The sequence below is a fragment of the Strix uralensis genome, chromosome 1 (genome assembly GCF_047716275.1).
Source record: "Strix uralensis isolate ZFMK-TIS-50842 chromosome 1, bStrUra1, whole genome shotgun sequence".
Taxonomy (NCBI): domain Eukaryota; kingdom Metazoa; phylum Chordata; class Aves; order Strigiformes; family Strigidae; genus Strix; species Strix uralensis.
The window spans coordinates 119371889-119389568 of record NC_133972.1 but is presented as its reverse complement, the minus strand read 5'-3'; positions in this window follow the sequence as shown (position 1 = coordinate 119389568).

Sequence of the window (17680 nt, the reverse complement as noted above, 5' to 3'; positions counted from 1 at the left end):
GCACACATGCCAAGCACAGTATTTAAGAAATGCAACATCACATACAATATTTAAGAAATGAAACATAACATTTGAGAAAATGAGAAACACCACACTAAAAATTCAAAACAACTTCTTTAAAAAAAAAACAAATCACAAAACTGAACAACCAGATGATTCCCAAGAGAATCTGATGATTAACTGGCTAAATCAGGACATCTGCAGGATGTAAGAATAATAGAAGGAAGCGGGAGTTTTGGCTACCACTTTTATAATTAGCAATTGTAATGATCTTAGCGGTGTCCTCCTGAAAGAACTTGAATATTCATGTTGAGGCACAGCATTATGTTTCAGAGCTTTTGGTAACTGTAGCCACTTGCATAGAGTCAAGCACACACTCAAATCAGGAAGTCAAAATGAGTGCTCCAAATACTTTCTGTCGGAAATTGTAAGGAAAGCTGTTATTTGCATGCAGTGAGATGGGGAAGAGAAGCATAGTGTCCAACAGCTCCCTTGGCATTTTCAGTTTCCTAAATAATTGTCCTGCTTCTGTTTTTTTGGTTTTTTTTTTTCATTGCAGATTAAATTCAGACTTGACCCAAGCAAATACAAAATACATCCGAAACTGTAAAGTTAGATTTCATAACGTCAGGCCAGACTATAGCCAAAGGCACCCGCAGTAGCAGTTACTATCTATAGAAAGGCAGGCATCCATCCACTCTTCCTGATGGGATGCTAAAATTTCATAACAACCTAGGCTGAGCCTGTTGGTCATACAGAGTTATTTGCAGTCATACTTAATTAGAAGTTTACTGTGACTGTTTTTCGATTTTATCACCTTCACAAATAAGTCAGACACATGCTTGGCCAATCTCTTCTACCCTTTCTCTGTGTTCGTGCCACAAAGGAACAAAGACAGATGAAATGCATCATCTTTGCAGAGAAACATTTAGACCAGAGTCACTCCTCTGAGAAGCAGTAGAAAGAGGGACCCCTACGCACCCACTAATAGATCCTGCACCCTCAAAACATTGCATATGGCCAGGCATATTGAGGTGATCTAAGGAGAAATTACTTCCTTTGCTCTCTTTAGTCACTGGAAGAAGGCATCTAACAGGCTGGTCAGGTCAGATCCGGGCTTCCCATCAATCAGGGATCAGACTGATTTCATTCCTGTGCTCAAGCAATGCAGTGGCTACCCACAGAGACGACTTATCATCAAAATCCTACACTGGCAATCAATATTTACTCTTTCTTTCCCCGTGCTTAATATGAAACTATGTGGGTGTACAGCTCCTCCTGGGACTCCATTTACCAGTTTATCTATGCTTTTGTTGGTTCCTTGCACATGAATTTCTGCATGCTTCAGATAGCACCGTGCCCTGTGAAGTGCATTTTGGGGAGGCAGGTCAGCTTTCAAACACAAAGAATATTTCCATGATGCATGTTTCCATGGATGCATGTTTCTTCCCCATCTACCTACCAGAATGGAAGTGGCACTCATGGTTGTTTCCCCTGCAGAGACTGGCATTGTTTTCACAAGCAATCTGAGTTGTGACACCGTTGGCTCCAGCAGTGCTCTGTATTTTGGATAGCCATTGCATTAATTTAACTGCTTCTCTCCACTTCATCTTTCAGTCTAGGGTTCATTTCCATCACTGTCAAGATGCTCCTCAAGTTCCATCAGTGTGAAGTTCAAGTGCCTTGAGGTCCCACTCTCATCCTGGGCTGGCCTCCAAATCTTCCAGGTGTTGAGATATTTTTAATGTTAGTACTTAACATGTCTTTTCAAAATTCCTCTATCCAGATCAAGGGAGTGCTTTAGTAGCACAAACAAATACCACTGATGGCCTTCCTCTGTCATTTGTGCACCAGTATTTTACACCGGGTTCAATTAGAAGACCATTGAAAATCCACCTATATAGCCAAATACACCCAAAGTGAAGAAAGCTTACCTACCATGTGTAAAAAAGGTAATATAAATCTGACAGGTATACTCAGCGAGTCCAAAAAACTAATACTTTATTGAAGAAGGCCTTTATGTCACAAGCCATTGCAGACCATTCTTCACAGCAGGATCATAAGTACCCTTTTTGGCACTGGTGTGTGTAACCATATGCATGAAGTTTAGCATGTGCTAAGGTGCCTTGCCAGGCAGGGGGAAGAATCTTCGCTTTAGTTGTTTAATCTTCTGCATCAACACTGTTGAATTTTGTCCACAACTTTTATAGATAATGGCTCAAGTGAGCAACTGTTCATGCTGCAACTTAGGACCTAGCCTCCAAAATCTACTTTTTAGAGTCCAGACACATCTGTGGAGAGGAAATGTATGTAAAACAGGGCAATGTCAGAGATAGAAACTGTATGAAAATTCTTTTACCCAGCATATTAAAATCAGAAGTTATCAGAAGCTCATATTTGCAGATCCACATTTCTCATTTTTTGTTTGTGGAAGACTTACCTTTAATTCTACAGTAAATATAGTTTAATGGTTACGTCCAACTTGTATGTTTTGGACTGCATTCATCTACACAGATTTGCAAACAGCAGCAGTTGGACTCCTGAATACTGATGTGCTGATACTGGAAGAGCTAGCTCAGGGACTGCATTGCCAGTTCCTGTATTACATGAAAGTCAATGAGTAAACAAATTAGCAAGAAGGAGTTTTGTTTTTCTGGATGTTGGTGTTTGGTTGTTTGTTTTTTTTTTTTTTTTTCCCAACTGTAATAATATTTTTGCAGAGGAGGAAATAATCCAGAATTTGCATGGATGGCAAAAACTTATGAAATATCCTACTTGCCCTTAGATGGACTAATCATGGCCTATAAAGCTCAGCTGAACAACAATCACAATACTCAGGGAGGCCCCTTGTCCTCAGACAGCTGCTGGCTTGGAGGTCACTGGGAAGGAAAAGGAGGAGCATCCTGTCTGCACACATTTCCCCAGAAGAAAAGCTTTGCTGGCAAAGCCAGGAAAGATGCTTTTCAGTGATAGCTCCAGTGTTTATTGTTTCATACAATATGGCCAGGGTTTTGGAAGGCAATATCTAGGTAGAAAGGTATTGTCTTATAGAAAAGGATAATGAATGGATCTGAGCTGATAAATGGCTTTGCCTTTGTGTAGGAAGAGGAAATAATTCCCAGAATATGCTGCCCAATAACATCTTTCTGCACTGAATACTTGCAAGCAGATTGTGTCAAAAAGCTGCAGCAAACTGCCACCAGTCTCTTGGATTACCTCGTTTGGGAATAATGGGGGTGTTCACAATTCTACACATGTAAAGATGCAGCAAGCAAAGACTGTTGTTTGAAAGGTCTCTCTCCAAATAGTAGGGTACTGTATGTTTTCAGTGTAGGATTTTGTTGCTGGCTTGGTTTGTATAGCTATTTGTCCATTCTCCTCTTAGCTCAAATATTAGGAAACAGAAAAAAACAAGAGAAGTGACATCAAAGACAGTTATTTTTTAAGTGTTATGACACTGATTCATGAACAATTCTGATATCATGCAGCTCATGGGTAGACACAAAAGCAAAGGAGACATGAACACTGGATCTGAACTTCAACAGAAGGTTACTATTACATGTGAGGTGTGGATAATGTAACAAAAACCAATAAATATAATGGGATTCCTACACTTATGCTCGGCACACGGCTCCTAAAAGAATATGGGGTAAGCCAAAGGGTACCAAGATTCCTTAATCCACTTAGGGCTTATGTTGGGAAAAACCACAGGAAAGCTCATCCAGCAGCCCTAGGTTTCACCTTCCTTTCTTGGAGCTCAAGGCCTACCAGCCAGCCTGTCTCCTACTGCAGGATGGTTCTTGGCTTGTGCTACATGCCAGGTGGTGTACCACAGTCCCCCAAAGCATTATTCCTATCCTACAACATGGGATTTTTGCTTGGTTGTTTTTTTTTTAAAAAAAACATGACCTGAATAGGTCTTTAAACCCCTTGCTGTCAGATGGATGCATTTCACTTTACTCTGAACGGTTCCTTGCACATGTAGTATCTTCCCCCGTGAGTCATCTCACCTCTTCCCGTGCCTGCTGGCATTTTGACCGCTTTTGGATGCAGCTTTCCTGCTGCCCTCACTATGCTTCCCATCCTCTACACCCTCTTTGGCAGCACTGCTGACTAAGGGAAGTACATGGCTTGCCTGATTGCCCAGAGCAGCCTGGCATCCCTTCCCTGGTCTTGCTAACAGGTCTGCAGTGCTGCTCCCATCACCTTTTTTTCTCCAGGAGGACTTTTCCAGACTGTGCATGCCTTGAGGTGACCAAGCATGAGCTGGCTCCATTCCAGCCCTCCCATTGCAGCTGGCAGATGGACGGGCGCTCTCCAGGACCTCCAGCAGTGCACCTCCCTTTCAAATATTGCATCCTCTCATGAGCCTACCTCATTAAACAGGGTCTATAAGTGCATATTAATGGCCCAACCTGCATGACCAAGCTACTCAAAGACCTGCAAGGCTTCCTGTGTTTTTTCTTCTGTTCCTCTGACTGAAGAAACCATCCAGACAAACCTCAGGAGTGCCATGTCACGTGGGACCTTTCCTTTGTCCCCCCTTTTATACTGGCCTTTCCCCTTCTCTCCCAGGAGAGGAACGAAGCAGTGCTGGCTCATCTGGGAATTGTCCTTTTGTCCCACTGACTGGGAATATTTTGTAAATTCATCTTCCATAGAAAAAGACTGTTTTTTCTTACTGGTGACCCCTTTAGTACATACTGCTGCTTCCTTGTAATATTTTGACAAAGGGTAGTTTAGCCCCGGGAAGACTCATTTACTGGAGCAGAAATTCCAATAACACATCACCTTGGGTAACGGTCATAGCAATATAGGTCAGTGGGTGAAGCAAGAATATTCATGGATAATTTAACTCCCTATATAGGCACACTTTGGCCAGGGAGTGAAACAGTATTTTAAATAAGGAGAGCCCATTGACTCCAAGGTAGTCTTCTGCATGGATAAAGAGAAGATTGACACACCAGGGTCAAAGCACAATCTTTTGCTCCTAGAATTGGCATCATTTAAGAAAGAGAGAATGCAAAGGGAAAGCACCATTCTGGATTGCCTGACAGTAACTTATCTAAGAGCTCAGCTGGGAGAATATTTCAGGGTAAATACTTTTTTTAATGCATTTGCCTCTTTTTCCATTTGAAAATTGTCTATAAACATGTTTTTGCAAGTCTGTTTGTCATTCAGAATGATTTACAGTGAATGAAACTCAAGTTTAGGCCCATTCACAGGCAGCTTATTGCAGGTTTTCTAAAAAGAAATTCAGTCTGATCCAATTTAACACAGAGATCACATGGCATGTCTTGTTGCCTCAATTGGATAATTCTTTGATTCAGTTTTTTGATGTGAATATCAATTATTCATTTGAATTTTAACATTCTAGTGCTACTTGATGCTATTATAATAGTATAGCTGTTTTGGCAAATATTTCAGCACAGATATTACTTGTCAGAAAATTCATGGAGTGAAAATTAAAACTAAGGAAATGCAGAGTTCCTTTCAAAATACAGATGAATATTCATAAAAGCATTACAGTGTTTGCCTCTCTCTGATGTTCAGTGTTGTTCATTCATCCAAACTTGGAAGGATATAAGCTGAGACATGATATTTCAAGAGAGGAGTTAAATGAGGAACAGGGGGGATTAAGTTATAAGTTATATGATGATTGTAAAATTCCTGGACATTTTGGGGCCATAAAGACTTTATTAAAGGTAAGAAAAATTCTAGAGTGTAATGTAGGCATGATGTAGAAAACTAGATCAGAAAACAGACATTCAAATACAAATTACTGCAAGAGCCCCGGTCCAACAGTTCCTTGCAAACAGAAGTATATGGAGTATACTGAGATAACAGAAATTTTAGTGAGCTTAATTTGTCATCAGCTTTGAGGGCGCATTTCTAAGGTGACAATATGGAGAAGTCTACATTGGAGTCTGATACAACAATGAATGGGCCAAATGCTTTATAGGAAAAAAATTTTGGGGAGGAAACGATATATCCAAATCTCTCAATGGGCTGCTTTCACAAGAGGTGACTAAGTTGTCCAACCAGAAGCACACCTCTAATGGCAAAGCTACTCAAGAATGTATTAACTGTAATGTCTTGAAGTATTTGGGTCTTTTCTTGTAGCTGTTTTTTGTTTTGTTCTGCTCTGTTTTCTTCTGCCTAGGATAAAGTGTTTGGGACAGTCTCCCAGATGCAAAAGGGTTAAGTGCAGACCACAGAAACTCAAGAGGTCTGACAAAGTCAAATGCAACACAGCTTTGACAGTGGTTGAACTCTGGAATTGTTGGCATTCTGAGACCCAAGTGGTAAAGGTGAAATAGCTGTGTAATTATACACTTGGTTAAACCTCTTTGAAACCAGCAGCTGGGGGAATGTCTAATCACAGTTCCCCACTCACAATATAGTTGAGAGAAAAGAAGTGAATGGCTCTGATTTCTCTTACATATGGGGGAGTTGATATCATAGCAGTCTTACCTCCACAACCCAAAGATGGAGAACGGCCACACAGGAACAGATCTGCCTCACACCTTCTTCTTCTGCTGAAAACTTTCTGTATCTGCAGAAGAAACTGCTGCAAGGTCTGAGACGCTGAAAAAAATAACAGACTAACAAAGAAGAAACTATCAAGTATAGAAGGACGGATAGAACGGATTCAGAGAAAAAGCCCTGAGAGCTTTTGGGTTGGTTGCTAGTTCAGAGAGATTCTTTGCTCACTGCTCTGTGCATTTTTCTTGTAGTTGTTGTTTGATTCCTGCTGTAATCAGGGAAAGTAAATTAGAATGCATAACAGATACCTAGTTTCGGCATGAATTTTGCTTCCTACCAGACAGCACTTCAGTTAACTGTCCAGATCAGCATGCAAGTTAACCTCTTTGGAAACTGAAGGAAATGCATCTACTGTCCTCCACAGAAGAGAGCCATAAGAAGCCATTAATCTCTCTTAAGTAACCAGGCAGGTGATATGAAAATTTCCAGATACTGTGTCTGGACCTCATTCTGCCCTGAATTTAGGATGAAGTTGCCCCAGGCCTCTGCTTCACTCAGTGTTTCATCAGCTGATGTTTTGAAAGCTGCTGTTTCACCACACTAAGTTAAATTTGCAATAAATGAGTAGTTCTTCAGGAGATTGGACACATCAAAAATAAAAATAATGGTCTTCTGAGATTCGAAGATTTAGGCATTAATTTGAACCTATGGATTTGGATCCATATCTCTTCTCCATCCTTTCTCTAGATGATTAAAAGGTGTGCATCTTAGGTTGCATTCTCTATTTAAGTCAGAAGGGTGCAGGGAAGGCTACCCCATCATCTTGTCTCTTCACAGAATAAACACTGGATGAAGTTCATACTGCAAGCCTTGGCAGTAGAATCTCTCACTCACCAGCAAAAAAGAGATTAAAAGTATCTCTTGGCACATCCCATCAGGGGACTTCTTTCATCCCTTGAATCAACAGGAGCTTTGGATCAACAAAAAGAACTGAAGCAGGTGTCTCTTTTACCTCATGCCAATCTATCCTTCTCTGCATCTTCAGAAAATTGTTCTTTAGCTCTCTCAAGAATACTCAGCACTTGGGTAACCATTTGTTTCTGCTTTATCTTGACAGTACAAACCAGAATAACAATAACCCTAGGATGCAGAAGGACTCAAAATCACCTATGCTTTTATTATTATTATCATCATATACATGATATATTGTGTTAAAAAATCCACACACTACATCATGTTATCAGATGTAAAGCAGTACTCCTCTTCAAGGTTATGTTTAGCATCTCTTAAATGCAGATTTTAATCAGAAATTCCTGGCTATTCTGAAAGAAATACATCTTGGGTGGATATTCTCTTATCTTTTCAAAAGGTCTTTCTTGAGCCATAGTTTCATACACACTCTAAGACTTTGAAAGAACAGTTTAACCTTCTGTTCCTTCCCCCAGACACTTATTTACACTTGTTACACTTTCAAGCCTATGCTGGCAGGGCTATCTAGGGGGTTTGCATTGAACTAGATAGGGGAACTAGGAAGCACACGACAGGGAACTGCTTTCTCATTGGCAGTGCTAACTGCTCAAATTGTACATGGGATTATGGCTACAGGACATGTTTTCCTGGGCTGACAAAAAGACAAAATTGTAGCTTGCTCCTGCCATGCTCTAGTCTTATATGATAAGAATAAACACTCCTCCAAAGCCATACTGTGCTTCCACAGTAACATTATCCTGTTGAAAGAGAGGATAAGGCATTTGTCCTGCTACAGAGTGGCAGTAGTTCTTCTGGGTTTGTTTTTTTTTAAATTTTGTAGAGCAGAGCAGCAATTTCCTGCCCTGCTTTCCCAAGGGAGATGGTTTTGAAGCAGCAGAGACGGCTGTTCTCCCAGATTTGTGCTGTCCCCTTTTTCGTGTTTCCCTTTCACTTATGTATTTTTCTTCCTGTTCCCTAACCTGCCATAACCTACTTCCACTCTTCTGCAATTGCTTAAGAAAGAGCTATTTCCCTCCCACTCCTTTCCCCTGCCTACCTCACCAACCTGTTGCTGGAATCTCAAATCCTCAAGCACTAAAAGAGGAGAGGCTTCTTTTTTCAGCTAAATTAACACCAATCTGCTCTTGTTAGCTTGCCGTTCTCCTGAGAGCAGCCACACAACCTCTTCATTTCATTTCCCCTTCTTTTGCTGCTTAAGAAGTAGCACATCCTCACACCAGAGACACTTGCGTGAATCAATTTGCAGTGACCAGTTTAAATCTCTCCTGGGCCACTCTAGATTCTTTCATTTGGAGCTGTACAGTGAAGAAATAGCTGCCCTGCGATGGTTGTAAAGGAAACGTGACAAGGGACGGAGGTGAAGTGCTCATGTTGGTGTACGGTGCTTGCTCCTCAACTCAGCTCCCATAGCCTCGGTGGGAGCATCATCAGGTCTGCTAAGCACGTCTAAGAGATTAGTCGTTTTTATGAGCCTTCCGGTTTTCTTCGTACACATTGGACATTTGGGCATTTGTGTAGAAAAGCAGTCTGTTTTCTTCCCTCAGGATCAGTTTCATGCCAGTAATCCTTGCCAAACTTGACACAAGCGACGGGTGAAATCCTGGCCCAGCTAAAGTCAATAGCAAAGCTCCCTTGAGAGCCAGAGTCCAGACCGTGCTGCCAGCTTTTTCCACAAGAACCAGCCTTCTCATGCCTGTTTGTCTGGGGGGCTCTCTGTCAAAAGAGATATTTCTTCCTCATGGAGGAGAAAGGGCTGGAAGGCAAGCAAAACAAGCCCCGTGTGGAGAGGATCTTAAATGTGATGTTAGGGCTTTTAAAGATGGTCTTTCTCTTTGAAAGGTATGTTATAAACGTAGCTGCCAGGTGTAAAGCTCCCCCAGGTATCCTCATCACCCCTAGAATGACAAAACATGCTGTAAGAAGCAATGCATACATTTTCTCCCCCTGCCTTTTCTCCAGTGAGTATTTCTTGGAGAGGAAATAACCTTAAACAAGCTCAGAAACTCAGTCTGTTCTGAAAATCATGCCTGGAGGGGAGGAGCTATCTAGCCTCCTAGGCGATTATTATTTTTTTTTAAAAAAAGCATGCTTTTCTTCTTTTACTGTAGCCTTCATGGATAAACTAGCTCCCGACCAACCTCACTGTCGAGCTGCTGCACCAGCAGCTATCCAATTACTCACTAAATGTCTGCGAATCATTTGGTGTGTTAGAAATGATTTGCAGTAGGTTGCGGACTCCAAGTTAGTACGTCTTGTTGGAGAAATTAAAGTCTTTGTTGCCATAGTTTTGCTGACTCTTTTTCATCACTGTGTTTTGTCATTTCACTGCACCCCAAAGATGTGAGTAAAATACAAAATAACATCTTCCAAGATTTTAGTATCTTCCTGGCTCTGAAATATCCCAAGGGTAGGGCGAGGGGAACCTCAGTGTGGTTATAATTGTATTTCCAGGTGAGAAACTATGAAGGCTTTAAAAGCAAAAAAAAAAAAAAGTCAACACTGTTAGTAACATTGATCTCCTTTATTTGCAGTTTCGGGTGAGCTGAAGGCACTGTTTGTCCTATGGTTGGACAATCCTCTAAATTCCCAGAGAAGTTAATTGGGAGCATGAGATTTTCATGCACAATCCTCACACTCCGGTAGGAATAAATAGCAGTAGCTATTTCCTTGTTCTTTGTCTAGGCTATGCAATCGTATACAAAAAGCTTACACATTCTGCACTTGCAGTAATTTAAACTTTTGGAGCTCCTGGTTTTGTTTGAAGCCACATATTCTCACCAACTGTAATCAGAAATATACCTGCTATCAAAGGCAGAATATTCCCCTCCCTGTCCAGCAGATTGGTTTACTGCAAGAAAACTACATACACAAGCAAATCTCCCAGACATGTCAGACTTCTAACAGAGCTATGAATTCTCTTAACAGTCAGAGCTAGAGCATTAATAACCACTACCATAAAACAAATCTAAAAACTGCAGAATAATAATAAAAAAAAAGATATTTATAGAGGCAACACAGGAGATGCAATAGTAAAAGAGCCTCCCTTTGGATCATCAATTCATGAGCTCTGTGATCCTGAATAATGGGCATGCTTCCAAACGATAAAATAAAACACATCATCTATTCAACATCACTAACTTTCCTCTTGCGTTCCTTAAAGGTGAATTGCAGCAAATGTACAAATTTTAGTGTGTTGTAACTTGTGTGCCTTTTACTACCATAGGAAGTGAATTTCACAGTATTTATTCGAAATCATTATCTTCCTGTGCTTTTTAAAATTTAATTTAAAATTTCTCACAGCAGCAGCAAAGCTGCATCAGTCTAATATTGGCAATAGAATGATACTCTCTGAAAGAGCTCTATAGGAAGATCTACCATGATTTGCCAATAGCAGCATCTGTAATGATATTTGCTTATCAAAAATCAATAGATCTTCCAAAATAAAATAATGAAATGATTGTGTCTGAAAAGGACTCACAGAGAGGGATCATGACCAATAACAGAAGAGCATTAACTGATCTAAGCAGCAGTATAAAAAAAAAATCAAGCCTCCATGGAAGCAAAATACTCTGCCCTATTTTCAGTCCTCATTGGTTAATTCATCCTTTAATTCTTTTTAATAATTTCATTTGGGACTCTGAGAGCAGATGTAACCACTTGCTCAATTACAGAGTGTTTCACACCTGCTCTACCCAGACTGAAGAGGCAAGCAGGTGAAAATCAAGCTTCTGCCTATTCTAATCAAGGCATTTTTCAACAGAATACTCCTTTGTTCAAAAACACTCCTGCTGGCAAAACTGTCACCACATTAAGTAACATATATGTAATTTAACATGGGGAAATCAGGCCCTCACTGTTAGAACTGTGTTGAACACCTAAGGGTGATAATTGTAAAGTATTTATAAGCTCAGGATATGATTCATAAATGAATACTAGCAATCAAAGAGGGGTATAGTCAAATGAACATGAAATACATTTCTGCATTTGTGGGTATGCACACATGTTTATCTTTTTCATTGTATGTGGATAGGCAAATATCAAGTGTTCCTATCTGACCATCATTAACCAGCTGGTTTTTGATAGGTGTTGTGGAAGAAATGCTTATTGTTAAATTGAATATTGTTTTCATTCCAGCTTGAGGAGTGGTGAGGTTTTTGTCTTCTGACTTCTTTCACATGATCCCATGCCAATTCAAGTAAATGGAATTTCACCATGAGTTTCATGAAGTCCTTAATATCTTTTCAGGAGCTGTCTGACAAGTGGCATTCTATGATTTGCTTCTTTTGATGTTATCATCAGATCTGTTTCCTGCAATCCATGTCTGTTTATGAGTAAAGTGCACCCAATAATTGATTATTACTTCATACAGGCTTACTGAAGAGTGGTGGATTCAGACACTATTGTATTTGCAGTGCCTTCAGATCAGGGTTTAGGATTGTGGACCTCTGATATAACTGTAAATAATGCCAAGGAAAAGCCAAAAAAGTAATACTATTAAACACAGGGAAACTTCAAAACCAGTAACATATGTAACTACTAAGTACCCACCAAAAAATCCTTGGTCTATCTCCATAAATCCTTAATCCAGAGATACCCCCGTAAGAGAGCCCCTAAATAACCTTTTAATAACAACCATACTCTAAAGAATGGACTCCACAGTCTCTAATCCATTTGAAGACTTCTTCAGTGTTTGCTTCTAAACCAGCAGTAAGACACAGTGCCAAAATATATGCACAACAGTTTAGTCTCCTAAAATCTTTAAGCGCTAATGGCACCAGAATTAACAGATTCTGGCATTCAGTCTCAGACCCAGGCAGGCAAGACTTAATGTGATCAAATTTAGACAGCTAAATTTTATGTTCACGTCAAATGTATCAAATGGATCCTCATTCCGCAAGAACGTGTAAAAGGCAAGCTAGATCTGCCAAGATTTTGTAGTTCGCGTTTTAAAGAGGTAGACAAGGATTAGGCAGCTAACAGAGGAAATCAAAGATTATTTATTATTTGATGTTCTATAAACTATTCCATAACAACCTGTAAAAATGTCAAACACAAAAACCCCTTCATTTAGCATCTCCTTGCTGTGCTCTTGTAAGGAATCCATCTCAGCAGGGATTTAAGCCTGACACCTTTAGATCCCCCAAGTATCGGTTCCCTCTACTACCACAAAAAAGGAGTGCAGCCAGCTAATGGTGGTAGAAAGCATTGTCATTTTTCAAACATCAGGCCACAAGGAGAAAGAGATCATAAGAACCTCCCCCAGTTCATAACTAGAACAGCAAAAGCATGAATCCCAGTGTGTGCTTCATGCAGTTTACTTCTTCAGGGTTTCAGCAGCTGTTTCCTTCCTTTGGTTTACTTTACATTAACACTACAATTTTGTGAGCAAGGGCTCAGGTGTAAAGATAAAAGGGTAGCACGGGCCCTTGTTTTTGACAAAGTGGTGAGAAACAGCAATAGGAGCTGCAGACTCTGTAACAAGTATCAAATCTATTTCACTACAGAAAGATATTGGCTTTCCTTTAATTGTGGGTGATAGTAGAGACCACATGTAAGTGTCCCAAGATTTCCACTAAAAACTTAAAGTGCCTAAAGCTCTCTATAGAGGTGTGTTTGGGTAGGGGTTTTGTTTATTGTGAGAAGGTTACAGAGGTAGTACACAAATGTATTTTGCAGATGGGTTCGAAGTAGCAAAGTGATATCACTGCTTGAATGTTTCTTTCTATGTATCTTAATTGTACCTCAACTTTCCTTTAAAAGAAATAATTTATTTTTTTTTTTTCAGGCAAAACCTGGAACTTCTTCAAGAAGGATAAAAGATAAAACAATTAATTTCTTAAAAATACACTTTCACTTCTAGAAATGATACAGTCTGAAAGCAGCAGTCTGCTGCCTTGCTTTATGTAAAAGTGCCTGTCCCATCCTTTAAGTGATGTAAAATGACTCCTAGTCAGACTTCCACAGAGAGGCATACAGAGAGAGCATGGAGACATTTTCAGAAGCAAAGGTGGTTGCAGGATTTTCAGCCTGCCAAATTAGGTGGGAAATTATGTTTCTGCTATGGCTGCCAGCTTTGTCTCATTCCATTCCTGACAGAAAACCCAAAAAGTGACATGACTGATCTCTATGGCTTGTGAAAATGCAGGTACTTTTGGTATGAGTCACCTGAATTGATGGCCCAAGCACTCCCAGCTGCTCAGCTGCTTGGTATGCCATTAGGCAGCTTATTACCCCAGGAGGCCCACCTGGAGAGCCTGCCCGCAGGCATTTCTGCAGGCTGCTCCTGAGGTCTCTTGTCAAATGGGATGGGGATGCATCAGTCTTCCAGCCTCTCTGGAGACCCTTACCTTAAAAAGGGGGTGGACTCAGCCAGTAATTCACATTCAGGGAAACAGAGGGAATGCAGGAAGCTAATAAAAATGCTTGTTGTCTTGCTTTAATGAGAGAACCCTGAAAATTTGTCAGTTTGAGCTTGACAGTGCTGCTGTCTAGTCTTCTGCATCTGTTGGATAGCAAAACATCATGTTCCAAATGGGAAATGAGAGATGGCAAACCAGTTCTCTACTGGGGATTACTTTGTAAGTTTCCCAGAGGATGGCTGCAGGTCTTAGCGGCTATTTGCATTGTGTTTATTTTGGGCTGTGGAAAGAATAGAGCTTAGAATTTGTTGTTTGGGTCTAGGGATTTGCCAAATGCTGAAGAAGAGAATCAGACACCTGAAACAGTGCTGGAAAAAACATACATATCAGGTACTAACTAGAACATCAGCCTGAACAGCAGACCAGCAGAAGTTACCAAATCTTATTATATTTTTGTCCCCTGCCCCTCCGAAGGTGAAGAATCCATTTCAGAGGTCATCTACCATGGAAATCAGATGGCAGACCTCTGAGGGTTGGCTTAGGAAGCTACTGGGGCTATGGTGACCATTAATTATCTACATTTGAAGCTTACTAGAGTAGGACTGTACTGACATAAGTGTGATGACAGCTAACCTTTTTTAGTGCTTGGCTCTTGAATCATTTTCTCCATGCTTTCCAACATTTTGATTCAGTTTTGGATTTGGTCTTAGTCACTTCAACATATGCATAAATATTGCTCTTGAACTTTGACTCTAAGGAGTTTTACTGAATTATGCAATACTTTTGACCAAGTTATCAAATTCCTTCCCAAAAGTTTACATGGTGTTATCCTCTCCTTTGGGTGGTTATTCTATGGAAAGTTTGCTCAGAGCTTTAAAATAAATTTCTAACACAATATAGTTTACAGTGTTCAATCTATAGTTTTTGTAGCTATATATGGATATCTCTTTAACATGAAAAACCTCTAACAGAGAACTAGTTTTAGTCCAGGTTGGCATTACTAGAAGTATGATAAAATGGGATAACATAGCAGTTTTTTACTTAAAGCAATTTCACAACTAAGCCAGAAAGAACCACATTCAACTATATTAAAGCTATGTCATGAACTAGCTTTTATGACAGTCAGTTGTAAATACCATAATAGATTTTATGTGAGCTTAGCAGTCTAAATATCCTAGAAATTAAAGCAGAAGGTATTGTAGTTTACTTTCACATAATTGTGTTTAACTCATTTGCAGTCTTGTATCTCACTAAACCCAAACCTGGTATCCCAATAAATAACACTGTTCTGCTGGAAAAGCACCAACACATATATACAGATATATAAAGGTACTTATGCAGGACTGATTTCTGTAGAAACTCTTCTTGTAAAGGCTTGCAGAACCTGACTGAGTAGCCCTGTATAAAACAAGGAATTCGATGTTACTTACTTGTCCTTCAGAGCATTGGATAAACGTATTAAACTGGACTTCAGCATCCCCCTTAACAGTATTCCTGTTGCTAGGAAACAGTTGTCAGGACCCCATAAGCCTTGTCTTTGGGACTGCTTTCATACTTTATCCAAAGCCCCTGCTCTGACATCCTTGAAATTGTGTTTCCATTTTTCACTGTCTTTCCTGCTATTTTTCTCCATTTGTTTTTGCTTACAAAATCCAATTTTGCAAATGAGCAGATACATATCATGTAACTAACCAGCTGTGTGAAATGGAGCTCTCCTTCAAAATGTATCCTCTTGGTATATACCAAAGGTTCCTGGAATAGCTTTTTGCCCTCACTGTTTGTCCTGGGATAAGTGTTAGTGTGTATAGGACTACTCCTGGAAGATTGCCACGTTCTAAGTATTTACTGAAATGTCTGTATTTCTGTGTACAGTGCTTTCTTTCCCTTTACTGGTGAGGTATTTATTGCACCCACCTACTGCAAGATTACGCTTAATTGGAAGCCTCGTTGTTTTATTTGATGCTCTTTTAGATGATTACACTCTGCATATGAGATTTCCCATGGATTTACTAGAAGGAAAGGGCACTAGGTCCTCCTGCTTATCAAGCTTATAAATAGATTGCACAGTTTATCTTTCAAAAATCCTAGCAAAGCCAAAATGATAATTATAGCTATATAATTATTAAAATGTGTTCCTAGCTGAGCTTGTTATCGCCTCTCAAGAATCAATGAAGGAATAGATGCTGTGGATTTGATGACAGGGTTGTTTTAGTGGTTCTTGTTTTACAAAGCACAAGTAAGGAGGTGGTGAAAAGGTCACAGAAGGTGGCAAAAAGGGTGAATTCAGCATTCTGCTATAGAAGGCCCTCTTTAGTATCCTCCAAGGATGTTTCTAAAAAGCTTGTTTGAGATATAAAGAAGCCCAAAGCTTCCAGACTTACCCTATTTAACCTTTTACATATCCCTGATTCAACACAATCCTCAGCTATACATTGCCAGGACACTTTTCCCTCAGCGTATCAAACTTCTGACCTTGCAGTTGTTGTAAGTCAATCACAACCACACGTCCTGCTGCACCATGTTATAAATAAAGGTAACTTGCTCATCAAATGCCAAAGAGCTACCAGTACTATACAGCCTGATCCTGCAGTTCTCACACAGGCAAGACTGCCACTGAACTAAGACTTTATTTATACTACTGATGGCCTCAGCTTCCTTTTGTTCATAGTGGTATAAATCAGGATTCACCCAAATTAAATCAGGGGTTTAGGCAGAAAATCGAGTGTGAGTGGAGAGCCAAAGGACAAATTCCTGTATGCACTAATCCTTTGGACTTCAGTGCAATCCCTGAAACCTTGCTCAGCAGAGAACTTATCCCCGCAGCTACCTGAAACCACTGGGAACCTTGCCTCTATGGAAAATGTAACTTCAATGCTACTGAAAATAATTTCTGAATAATTTTCAGTGCTTATTTCTTACACTGCCCTCTTATGGAGTTGTGTTGCATTAGCCAGGCTGTAGCTGTAAGGTCTTCTGCTTCTTGCATACTGCAGCATATCAGAAAGGCTCTCACTCAGCCCTGTCACTTTGCTTTTCCAAATGGAAATGCAGCTGCAAAAAAGTGAAGAAAAAAGTTGAAGTTGGACACAAGTTGCTGCAAGAATCATCCTGTTGTCTTGAAAGGAGGATCCTAATTTTCTCTTTTCTGGTTATGAGCCTCAGATTAGCCATTAATGAAATGCTGGCATGCTTGATTTATATCACTAATAAGGGATATAAAATTTGTGTTGCTGTCAATGCAGGCCGCTCAGAATGTAGGATGCAAACTAATATACATGTACTGTAGATCACGGTGAGCCCAGAAAAGAGACAACATTGTAAAACAAATCCATCCTACATATCGCAGTCTTGTCATGCACATCCCAGTATTGGTGATAACTACCCCTCAGTGAATTCAGAAATTGACCAGTGAATCTAGCATAAAAAAAACATAGGCATTGTCCTTGGATTTTACATCCAAAACAAAGCACTCACTGAGAGCCCTGATTTCAGAAAAACAAATTGTTCCAGTTTTAAGGCTGCCTTTTGGTGAGGTCATTAATAGGACAATATATTTATAGGCCAAATCAAATACAGGTTTAGCCAAATTCTTGTTTTACTGTGGAAGAGCTGATCACAACTTCATCACTTGAATTTGCTTGGCTGTCATTCATTAAAATATGAGTACCAGCTATTTCACTCTGGGCCCAGTGACAAGGCTAAATAGTGCCACAGTAAAGAAGTATAAAAGATATGCTCCAGCTGTCCCCTACAACTCCTCCATCCTAAATATATCTCTTCAGTGGTTTGGCTGGCTTAGTTTCCAGGAAGACTAGCAAAGGTTTAGCTTTACATATGGCTAGCAA